Source organism: Pundamilia nyererei, unplaced genomic scaffold (assembly GCF_000239375.1).
Source record: "Pundamilia nyererei isolate P.nyererei 1_Seehausen unplaced genomic scaffold, PunNye1.0 scaffold00086, whole genome shotgun sequence".
Taxonomy (NCBI): domain Eukaryota; kingdom Metazoa; phylum Chordata; class Actinopteri; order Cichliformes; family Cichlidae; genus Pundamilia; species Pundamilia nyererei.
The window spans coordinates 1,020,048-1,032,881 of record NW_005187487.1 but is presented as its reverse complement, the minus strand read 5'-3'; the positions used below and the strand labels follow the sequence as shown (position 1 = coordinate 1,032,881).

The 12,834-nt window shown below is 37.1% G+C and overlaps 1 protein-coding gene across 5 annotated transcripts in view; it reads right to left on the bottom strand.

Annotated features, from left to right (window-relative positions):
- Positions 1-5,826: 5,826 nt before the first annotated feature.
- Positions 5,827-12,834, bottom strand: part of sobpa (sine oculis binding protein homolog (Drosophila) a) — a 61,345-nt gene continuing 54,337 nt past the window's right edge. For 3 of the 5 annotated variants that reach the window (XM_013912309.1, XM_013912310.1, XM_013912311.1), the window contains one exon: positions 5,827-10,854. The gene's annotated coding sequence lies outside the window, so the exon portion shown is untranslated. The remainder of the gene's footprint in view (positions 10,855-12,834) is intronic. The other 2 variants (XR_001290445.1, XR_001290444.1) reach the window with 2 other exon arrangements.

The window sequence follows — 12,834 nt, the reverse complement described above, 5'->3', positions numbered from 1 at the left end:
TGTAAAGAGTGACCAAAATTTCTCCACAATGATGTGAGATTGACCCTAAACATGCTTCTACGAGCTATTGAATCATGGGGTGTACTTAGTTTAGTCACACACTGCTTATGCAATTTGGTAGAGCTTTACTTAAATAAAGATGCTGTATAATATAATATAAAAACACAGATAAATAATAAATATTGGTAAAAAAAGAAAGAAAGTATACCCTTAAAATTCAACGGGACATAAAAAACGTACTCCTTACCAGGTCTTAAAATTACAATAGCACTTCTAATTAGAGTTTAACTTTAACAAGCACTTGAATATATTATTTATAGCAGAATTAATTTGATGATCAGTTTTTCAATATCAGTTATTATAATAAGTCTCAGTGTTTGCGTTATTATATTTAAAGAAATAAAGAGGCAATCGAACCATCGATGTACCTTCACTTTGCTCAAACTAAATGTCACAATAAAGTTTTTTCCACTCTCTCTTGCATGCGTATGTGTGCAATTTCCCATACAGTAACAGTAGCAGGAAGTGATGCTTTTTAGATTTTCTTTATTTGGAACAGTCAGTTTGCATGAGAGTGTCACAGACAGGCGAGCAGATAAACACACAAGCGCCACCTGCAGAAACAGGAATGTTTCTTGGAAACAGCACTCATACCAGCAGATTTATTGTCTGTTTGACAGGGGACGTCTGGGAAATGCAGTCCAAAATAACAGCGACGATACAGGCTCAAAATGATCTACTTCTTGTTTTAATAAGCTTGTCTCATCACTCACAGTAAAGCACTAGGCTAAGATGTGCCATCCTGAGACCCTTGTGCTTCTTTGTAAATGTTATTGAATCATAACTCCATGCCGTTTCACTTGTACTAAACATAGATCTCAGTTATTTTGACCACATTTTAAGAGGCTCACACTCACCTGAATATGACAGTCATAAACACATGGGCAGTTTTTAGTTGATATAGGTGGTGTTTATGTGTAAAGGTGGAGACTATTTAAGGATATTTCAAGTAATGTTATAAATTGAATAAGAATTACCACTTACTGTTATTTTGATGATAGGGTGTGAGAGACATGATGCACACTAAACTGAAATATTCCCAAAGCAGCAATCAGATGTAAGCTGCATTCAAGCTGGCTGTACTCATCTCTGAGAAGATTCTCAGTAAATTTCACACTAGCAAACATATTCATCAGGGCAGAATTGAACTCGAAACCTGGGATTCAGGAAAATAACAATTAAAGATGTGCATGGAGTGAAATTAGTCTGAAAAGGTAGATAGCTGTGTACAATGATTTGTCTGTAAATTCTGAATTCCCACAAATGTGTGCTCAAAACCACACACAAATCCAAAGCAATTTGAACACAGATTTTACAAACATGCATATCAAAACTGGAATGAAAAGTGATAATTTAAGCACACATTTTCACATTTAGCTTCACATATCTAATCATCTTTGCTTTCAAAAGGCAAATCAAGAATTTTTAACGCATACATAAATTCCCTTAAATGCACAGATCACGTAACATGTCATATGATGCTCATCTGCAAACATCCTGAGGCTAATTTCACTACATATATGTGTAGTTGTTACATGAATGTGTACATATGGAAAAAGCTACCAAATGAGCTTTGTTATCAGCTGTGTGGGATGGCCAGACTTTACCTGTGGTTGCTAGGATTACCTCTTTGTTTTGCAGCTGCATCATCTTAATAAAGAGCTTTAAATTCCTAGGAACTGGGCACTATTGGTTTGTGTTGTGTTATTGGCAGTGTGCTGCCCGAGAATGAAGCAGCTATATGTTTTTATTTACACACATTGATTTCTTGTTGTCACAGGTCAAAAAAGTCTACTAAAGCATGAAGGTCTATTGATACGGGACAGCGGTTAGTATATTTATTATTACACACATAAGATAACTTGGAGTGGAGTTATGACTCTCAAATTATCCTCAATTGCATTATTTGGACTATGACAAAGACATTCCCCTTTCCACTGAAGTGGGTGTAGACTTCAGTGACAATGCAATTTCCAACTGGATAAGAAGTACAGAGTACATACAAATGATCACACAACACAGGTCACTTGTTTTAAAGAAACAGTTCACTTAGTCATTGATGTGAACAGGTGCTTTAATCACACTTAAAGAGTTTACTTCTCAAAGTCAAAGACACAAAAGTGGCCTAGTATCAGCATAGCTGTTTACTTGTTACACAAACTCCGCCATATGCAGCCAAGCAAACACAGAATAGGACAGATGTCATAAAAATTGCAGAACTAGGACCAAAATGCAGACTCAAAGACAGAAGGAAAAATAAAAAAAGCAAGCCTTTATCTTGGCTGATTCAAAGTCAGAACACAAAAATCCACAGGCAAAAGGCAAACTGAATCCAAAGCAGGGAGGGAACACACTGGGAGGCTGAACAGACCCTGAGAGGAAGGCGGAGGGGAAGATACCACTATTTATATATGAAAGGGTAATCAAGGAACAGCACACAGGAGGGTAACAAGACACAGATGATAAGAATCAAGGACAATGAGACAGCAAAAATGACACACAAAACACAGAAGATGACTACAAAGGCTAACAAAGTAAAACAGGAACATGAATAAACATGACATCGGGGAGAAAAGACAGAGGAGGATGAGATAGAAAACACTAAAGATACAAAATAAACTAACATAAACTAGAACTATGAATTAAAGGCTCAACATTTCTGTAAATAATGAACAAAGAATCAAACAGAGAACATCTTAAATATACAATTCAGTATCCCAAAACTCATACACAGTGACATAATATTTATATTATATTGATATCATAACTCTGTTTCTACACTCATTTTATACGAGTGCTTGTTGTTTGTTGTATATTTGCTGCTATGACAACTTAACTTCCCTCTGGGATTCTTGAAGTTTCTCTGATTATGATTAGATATTAAAGTCACCGGGTGGCTGAGATTTGTGTCTTCATTACCATAAATTAAGATATTACCACCATGAAATGTAGAAAAAAAAACAAAATGGGTGCTTAAAATTTCACCCAAAAGCAAAATTTTGGGGACGACACACTTTATCTGTGCCCCCAGTTATTAAATGAATATAGACAGTTATATAAATAATATTTTAGCTGTAATCATTACATAAGTGATGAGAATAATATAGGTATAACAATGTATTGTCTATAACAAAAATATCATTTTATATGGGGTGTTCATGTTATTTTGTCCAGGGGATGATAAACAATGCCCAATCACTAAGCAAAAAACAGAAAAACTACAATTGTTAATATTATGATACATTTTAAAATTCTTGTCACTGCTTGCTTACTTTTGCTTCTATGGGAAAATCAAACTTTTTATTTTTCTATTTATTTTATTCAATTTTATTGTACCTCCGGGCCTAGTGAGTCAGTCATTACTTACAGAAACCATAAGATGGCGCTAGAGACCACTGAATCTACAATTCACACGCGCATCAGCGAGCATCAGGAAGCCAGACTGATTTAAAAGACATAAAGAAACCACTTAAAAACAGTTGGAGTATTTAGAAAATCTGTATATTTCCTTAACATATAATATCACATGTGCAGAGTTTAGGAAGCAACACTTTATCTTTTATGAATAGATGTCATAATTATCATTACTAAAGCATCATCTGTTAGATAATTGCCTGTAAGTTCTCTTTACTGAACTAATTCTTGTTGCACTCTCCTTTCTTAAAATCAACCATATACTGCTCATGAATATTGAAATACTATAACCAAGGCCTAGCTATTTATGAATGATTCAGTGTTCTAAAATGTGGTTAAACTCTTTATTGCTTTTGCATTAATTATTCAAAACAGTTTAGCATGACTGTCAGTATAAATATATCTGACTGGTATGACCTATGACATTCCTGTTTTTTAATGGGGGGAAAAAGAAGAGAGAGAGACAGAGCCTACATCATGTCCATAAAGAGCAATAACAATTACTCAAAGTAATACTAATCTTTCTTTATGTATAATTGAAGGCCATAAAAACAAAGAAGACGAATTCATCATTAAATTTGCACAACATTCATTTCTTTTGGGTTTTAAACCTTTTTTCCCCCACCAATGTTTATCTTCAGGTTGTATTGATTAAAAAAAGCTTTCAATGAAAAATATGAAACCTTTAAAATTCACCTGCAACTCAGTTCATGTTGCTATGTTTATGAATAATAGCTAAATTCATATGTTTCAGATGTGGTTTGGGACATTCTACAAGAAAAGTCATATAGTGGATTTTTTGCTAATTAATGTTCCACTCATGCAGATTTTATGGTTTAATATTGGCTATTAAATATATATATATATATTTATACAAAAACAAGTTGCAACTCATCAAAGTGAATATCTAATCAGCCAATCATGTGACACCCACCCAGTGCTTTTAGATACGTAAACTTTGTCAATACGACCTGCTGAAGTTCAAACTGAGGATCAGAATGGGAAAGAAAGGTGATTTAAGTGACTTTGAATGTGGCATGGTCGCTTGTGCCAGACGTACTGGTCTGTGTATTTCAGAAACTGTTAGTCTACTAATACTGATCCCACATATCCTTTACAGAGAGTAATCAAAAAAAGACAAAATATCCAGTGAGTGGCAGGTCTCTGTGAGAACTGTCGCTTACTGTTGCTGCTGCAGGCTGATAGGAAGGCAACCACAACTCGATACAACCAAACAGGAGAGAACTTTTGAATGTCCGCTTGTCAAAACTGGATGCTGATGAGCTACAGCAGCAGAAGACCACACCAGGTGCCACAGCTGTCAACAAAGAAAAACAGGAAACTGAGGCTACAGATTACATAGGTTCACCAAAATTGAACAATAGAAGATTGGAAAAATCTGGTTTGATGATTCTTAATTTCTGATGCAACATTTGGATTGTAGGGTCAGAATTTGGTGTAAACAACATGAAAACATTGATTTGTCCTGCTATATATATAAGTGGTTCAAGTTGGTGTGATTGCCAGATTTGGGGTCCCTTAGTATCAACTGCGCATCGTTCAAATATCACAGCTTACACGAGCATTGCTGCTGACCGTGTTCATCCCTTTATGACCACAGTGCACCCATCTCCTGATGGCTGCTTCCAGCGGGACATCACACCATGTCACAAAGCTTAAATAATCTCAAACTGGTTTATTGGACATGGCAATGGCTTCACTGTACTCGGACAATCTCCACGATGACTATCAAGGATGTGCAGCTGGCAAATTTGCAAAAACTGTGTGATGCTATCAAGCTGACATGGACCAAAAATCTCTGTGCAAGTTTTCAGCACCTTGTTGAATCCATGTCATGAAGAATTAACACAGTTTTGAGTTCTCTGAGTGTTAATGTTCTACAGAGTACACAAACTACCAAAATCAATAAATGTATATGCCTGTGAATGCACCAAAATGCTATTCAAAATAATGTAGGGATTAACTATTTTATACCATTGCACATAGACCTCAGGAGGAATTAATATTCATTTGACTTTGCATGAATTTATTTACATCTTTCCTTATTTTATTTGTAAATTTTCATTCATTTATACATCCTTCTAATTATTTCTGTAGCTTTTTAATGTGTTCATTGTTAATTTCCGGATTCATTTTATTAATTTGTTTTAGAAATGTCAATTCTTGCCACAGTTTTTGTTATTTAATTTATGATAAGCATTATTAGTAATTTGTTTATTTGTCTCATTTTAGTTGAGTCACTTTTTTGTTCATTGTATGTGTGTAAGAACAAATATAACACATGTGAAACAGAGTTGTGTGTGCCTCTTATTTATTTGTCTTCATGGGCAATTCACTGAATAAAACAAATACTGTTACAACACAAAAAAAATGACCATTCTCCAAAAGCAATTTTGGCCACATGTTATGTACATGTTACTACATAATAAAAAGGCCTCCTCATATCACTGTGTCCTCCTTTTTAATGATTAAAAAAAAGAAAAGAAAAAGCATGTCACTGTTCACCAAGCATTTACATTGGAATCAAATGCTCAGGTCAAACCACCTTTACTTTTTTATTTGCAAATGCAAAACTTGTCAACAATAAATAATACTATAAAATGTACACAAAAAAGATTGACAGTCCACCACGAGTTAAAACAGTTTGGATGATTAGGAACGAGAAAGTCTGGAAGGGGTGGGGTGAGGGGGTTCTCTTCTTAGCAAAAATGTGACGGTCCATACAAGCTACAGAAAAAGCTGATCATCTATACATTGACACTAGCAAGATAACAAAGTTGTTGTTTCTGGTATATTTCATTTTGTACAAAGAAGGGAGAGTCTTCTTTACAAGCGAGCATCATTGTCTTAACTGGAGAGATTATACAAGCAAGAGTTAAGGCAACTTCTCCGTTGTTTCTGAAAAGTAACATGAAGTTGAATCATGTTTTATTTTGCCTGTGGACCACTTGTTTTTAGCAGTTTTGGAGTTGGCTGTCATTGCATAATTAAGGCTGCTGACCAGGCCTGTAGTCCATCGCCAAAAAAGGAATGCTGGATATTTGTCACGAGTCGGGTTGCCATCACAAAGACTGACTCGGTGGTCCAGGTTTTCCCCACGAGAGTCAGGCTTTCGCATGTTCGGTGTCTGTCTCAGGCACAGATAGTATACCGCTTGTGACGCCAACACAGCATGGTGCAGATTAGAAACAGACACAATTGGGCATGTTGCTGTAGTCTCTGTATGTAAGCGTCTCTATGTAAGCAGGAGTGAAAACAGACATAACAACGGATTGCAGTAAGTTCCTCATCAAATCAAGCCCTCTCAACATTTTAAATCAGTATGAAAGTACTGGTTAAGATATCTGGGGTTTTCCATCCTAGGAATAAATTTGTTAAATTTTCCTGAAGGCGCCACAAGAAAGGTCAGGGAAAGGTCAATAAAACAAACAGAGTTATTCTCTGGGGAAGAAATTAAATCAGTTTCAATTTATATTCTTCTGATGTAAACTGTATATTTTGGGAAAGTATTACAGAAAGAAGTAGCTCTACTTAAAGGAATAAGTCACCCTAAAATCACATTTGCACATCTTCCCTGTGGCCTGCCATGCTTTCACTCCATTCCTATCTTGTGTATTGGCTGTAAAGATTTTTGCCTTCCCGTCTCTTCGGTATAATGGAACTAAACGTCTCTTAAATATTTGTGTGCAACAGGTTAGGGTTAGGATTTGAAAAACTCGGCAGAGCAGGGCCCACTTAATTCAGAAACCTTTAATGTACTATTTTCCAAATAATGTCTGCTCTTGTCATGGGAAAATGAAAGGTTTCTTCTGCACAGTCACGGGTGTAGTTCTGTAGGAAGAGTAAATGGATCATGATTTTGGAAATGGGCATTACTGTTGAGTTTTTCAAATCTGTTTTAGCACTTTAAACACACATGCAAATGTCACTCACAGACTGTGTATTTAAGATGGACTAAGCCACCGTGCCGTCACCCACTGACCATTTGTGCTTGGGCTGTTTGGGCCATTTGCGCAATGTTGGTTTCCATGCTGGAGCCATAAGTGACTATATCTGGATGAAAGGGTGCTAACACTTGTGAGTTTGGTTAGCAAGCACCACACATACATGCCTGCTAATGAGCTTTAAGTAACAGACTAATAAAATATTATAATTCATTCACCAAAATTAAAGCACAAACTCTTGAGTGGGCTGATAGATGGCATATTAATTGTCTGAAAATATAATTAAAAATGTTGTAAAAGACACCAACACCTAAACCAAGTGTTGTTCTTATGAAAGGGGAAACTCCAAAAACAGTTTTTGTGCCAGGCTGTAAAACATGGTTGTATGCGCTTTTTAATGTATTTTGACAAAGGAAGCTAACTGAACTTCTTTGTTTTTGGAAAAAGCCTCAAGTGGCCAATCCGGGAACTGCATTCCTTTATATTTCCTGCAGCTCAATGTGATTTAATTCCATTATATCACTATATTCAAAACTACAGCAGCTCACACCAAAAATAACAGCACTAGATGCGTATTTTAGTCTGTCTCTTTAAGTGCAATACAGCAAAAGGCAGACAAGAGCTTCATAAGACTGGCTCCGCTTGCAGAGAATTGAAGCAGAGACGAGGAAAAGCTTAAAGTGACACCAAAGCTGGGCCTTGGCAAGAGGCGAGCTAAGCCTAAATGCCTGACTAAGAGGCGACAGATAGAGTTGCACACTGCTTATTCTGAGTCAACACTCTGTAATCTCAGCTGGGCTCTCTGCTTGCACCTGCCCCACACACACAAACACAAAGTTAAATTTACTATGTGCATTGTGCCACATGAGTATGTATGCTTGTGAATACGGGCGTAAGGAAAAGCTCGGTCTGGTCTTTACAGTGTAGAAAATACTTTTTTACTTTTATACTAATAGTTTAAAGAAAATCAGGGTGCAAGACAAACGATAATTGAAGATCACTTTGTCATTTTAAGACAGATTCTATGTCACGCTTACTGTGACATATCACAGGTCTAAACCGAAAAGAGTATAATAGTAATGATGCTTTTGACATCCACTTCTCTTCTCTTGGGTCTTCTTTTCTTTTCTTTTTTCAAAATAAGTGCTTGTTATTTTGGCAGCTATAAATTATCCAGTCAAATCTTCAGTTTAAAATCCCATTTCCACTAAAAACTAGGTGACATGTTTTGTTTCAACACACCAGAGGCCTTTGGCATGTGATAATACCTTGTCTCACACTGGTACAGTGCACCTCCTCCATAGGAGTGTAAACTAAATGCTGGCTTTGTCTGATGGCGTCCCAGCTCACAGCCGATGTGTAACTGGATCAGATCAAACTGGATGGGTGATAGTTGTGTTGCATTTACTCAAACTTCCCGGTAGGATCTACAAATGCTGAAAATACTTTCTTAAAACAAAAAAGAATTGGCAAAAAAAGAACCAACTTGGCAGAGTTAGTGGACAAAATATTGCCATAAAGAATTTGTCCTCTGTGTGTTTACTGTTCAAATGTTTCTGTTGTGTTACTTCAGCAGTTTTCCCTTCAGTCCCACAAGAATAATTTATGAAAGAGCTGGCTTCCCCCTGCATCCCCCTCAAAATTCAGTGCAGTCAGTCTCAAACTAACCCATGACAGAAACATCACTGGTAATGTATTATAGAAAAGATTAAGTACTAGCCTGCGGAAGCGAGTACCCACTGCAGGCTGGAGGATGCTTCCACATTGCCATGCCATCTCAGTTCTTTTGGTGGTGCAAGTAAGCCTTCTAAATGCTCTCTGTTATTACTGTTACTAGCAAAGATTACTGTTTAAGCACACGGGCAGCATTCCAGAGGGTAGAGAAAATGTCAATAATAGGAATGATTATCACGACAGCTCTATCTTATCCTTGTGTAACACTAAAACTGAATTCAGTGGAGAGCAAACAGACAGATGCCAACGGAAAATGGCAGAGATGCACGATTCCACCCACACACTTACTTGCTGGTGAAGGTTATCTCCAGAATATTTCTCAACATATGTGAAGGTGGTTTTATGCCCCCATCCATAAAAAAAAAAAAAAAAAGATTTCCCAGATTTCTTAATCTCATTGGATTCACCCAGAACTTTGTGACAAGGTTGGCAAGGACATTTTTGCTGGCTGTGAACAAGCACGTGCATTAACACACAGATACCAAATCTGGGCTTGAGAGATGCATCTCTGCAGCCACCATCATGCTCGGGGGAACTCACTATGTGTTCTTAGCCATTCCTGTGTAACGTGAAAACTTTTGTGCTGCTTTGTGCAACTCTCTTTTAAACTGACTTACAGTGTGCATGAATTGTCATTACAGAAGCATTCAGAGCTGCATCAGAATGACTTTTTGTGTGTGTGTGTGCCTTCCCAAAAGATAAAAGGCATTCACGAACAGCAGCACTTGAGCCAAATGACTCGTCTCCAGCTCATATTTCAAGGTGACAGTAAACTCTTGAAAATGATATAATCCCATCAGTTTTTACATTTCAGAGTCAGAACATCACAGAAAAGCAGCTGCAGATTTGTAATCTTAATATCTGATATTTTAGAACTATCAACAGAAAATCTGGGGAAATGACAAATTAAATAGCTTGAAAATCAGTTTGAAATTTCATTAAATCATCCTGGTATTTAATTGTGTATCTACTGCTTCCATAGACATACGTGCATTAGAAAGTCTGGCTCCTCCTCAGCAATATGGCGCCTACTTTGACTCATCATTCCATGAACTGAAGCAACCGGTGTGGCATCTATGTGCAAACATTTCTGGTGAACAAGCAAATGCCAAGTTGATTTTTAATGCCTCTACAGCTCAGTGACAAGTGATAAAAATAAGACTTACAGGAGCAGAGATTTTATACCTGTGGTGTGGCACAAAGTTGGATTGAAGCGTTTCAGTTTTAGGGGCTCCTTCAGTAATTTTCAAGCAGCAGATTTGAATATCGGACACTACAGTGCGTTCCATAGTAAAAAGACAATACAGAGAGTACTTGTTCGATAGGGGAGGGTGGGTTGAAGTCTAAAGGGGCAGTGTGGCTGAGAGTCTCTAAATGAGGAGAGGAGCAGTGGGGTAAATTCCTCCTGTTGCAGGAATATACTGACTTCAGTTCAGGGATCAAACGGTCCTGGTGGCCATCAGAGTGTCTGTCGCACAGACAACAGTAGTCCACTTGGCTATGATACACATCATCATGTTTGTTTGGACTCATCGGTCATCAAAGGCGATTTGTGGTGCTGGTAGACTGGACGATGGGTAAGGATGAGGACAGTGTGTGTGTGTGTGTGTGTGTGTGATTTGGAGGTGGGGGGTGGACAAGTGAGTGTCGTTGATGGCACTGCGGTCCTCAGAGCATCCATCTGTGAAGCAGAGTGGGAGGAGAATTAGACGGAGTAAGAGCTGTTTTCGGGCAAAGCTGATGCATGAATTCAAGGTATTTTAATTTGAAGGTAAGTGGGAGAGTGGAGGATGCTCAGAGCAAAGACAGTTTTGGTGTTAAAACCACTGAGGGCCAAATTAAGGAACATGCAGATTTTTAACAGCACTTCCTAATTTGTGGTTTATTCTCCCAGCAATCAGAATCAGCTTGAGGACACTTTTGGGCAAATAAAGAATAAAACATTCAGCTTGTGCGTCTCTATTGGAATAAATTTTACATAATGTGTTAGATATTTCATAATGAATGCCTTGTGATGTTGCAGGCAAGGTGAGATATGGTATTCCACATTTTGCACCCTATGGAGGACCAAAACCCCCTAGATAAATAATAAATATATATAAAAAATAAATACATGACTTTATTAAAAATAATATGCAATCAGGTGCACTAAAATAATATAAAAAAAAACTATTGTAGGCATAAATCAATTCGAGAAATATATGAATTAATATTTATAATTTAATTAGCTTCTATTTTTTATTTGCTGGAATTTCTCTGTTTAATTACGGAGTCATTTATTTAGGTTGGGAGAAACAAGAGGAGAATAAATTCTAAGGGAAAATAATGCAGAAATAAATATGGAACTTTAAAAATAAGTGAAATTAAATTCCCCCCAAAAAGAATCAATAAATTAAACGGACAAAATAATCAAAATCAAAGTAATATAAATAATAAACCAAATGGGAAAATAAATATTGAGTAAAATAAATAGATTTTGTGGTACTTTGTTATTCTTTTTAAAAACAAAAAAAAGGAGTATTAAAATAAATGTAGGCATAATGGATTTACCTGATTGCATTTTTTCTTCAGAACTTAAATGATTTTTTTGTTGGTTATTATTTTGCGCAACCATTTACCAGAAAGCAAGCGAGGGAGGCACTGTTGGTCCTCCATATTTTTGCTACTGTATCAGTACTTGCAGATTGCAACGCATCACTTCTGTTTATTTCAGCTGCTGGTTGGCGTTTAGCAGCGCTGAGTGTGCAGGGGGCTTGATTTCCATCTTTTGTCGTTACCAATTAATCTTATTCAGAGCACTCGCCTCATGTTACCACAACCTGAATTGGTCTTCAATTGCTCTTGAATACAATTTCATTTAATTAATAACTCGAGGATTGCATCATTAAATTTGGCATTAATGGCATAAAAGGCTCCTCATTCAAACTCCGAAGCTCATATACTGCCAGTCACAGTAAAGCAAAGACGGGTATTCCTCTTGTAAAATGACATCAAGGTGCAAGCTCATGTGGAAATGTGTGTTTGGTAAATGAGTGTTGGCTAATCACATGACTCCAAATGCTCCTAACATCTAGGATAAATGTATTTGTTTATGTGATGTTGCTGAGTCTTAAGGTTTTATTTCAGAATGGTTTGGCTGTATATTAAGAGGACAAGGCCCTCCTTGTGCACAGCCTGCTTGTACTAACACCACCTTGTAGGTGTGCTGGTTCATTTCATCTTTTCACAAATGGGCTTTGTGTCAGGTTCCCTCCTGCTTCACTAACCCTTTTAGAGTCTTTTCAGTGCCAGTCCCTGCGAGTGCCCCTCCGGGTGACAATCTCATACATCACCTGCAGTCTGTCTGTCACAGTGGATTTAATGCCAGGGAACCTGCACTCTGGCATTATTTTGGAGGTAATAATTCAACTAATGCTTGTTTGACCCTTTCCACTGTGACTGCACGAGGGCACACCGAGTCTGCCCTTGAATCAAGCATCACATTGTTGAAATTCTGATTAAGTGATCAACCCTATTATGTCTTTTCAAAATGACAAAATACAAAATAATCCGGTTGCCAGAGATTTCCAGATGTGAAGATTATAAATATGAAACAGCTTGTTAAAGAACATTTTCAACTGAAGGGAGTCATTTTGAATAGTTTAAAGATGCACCCTCGGGA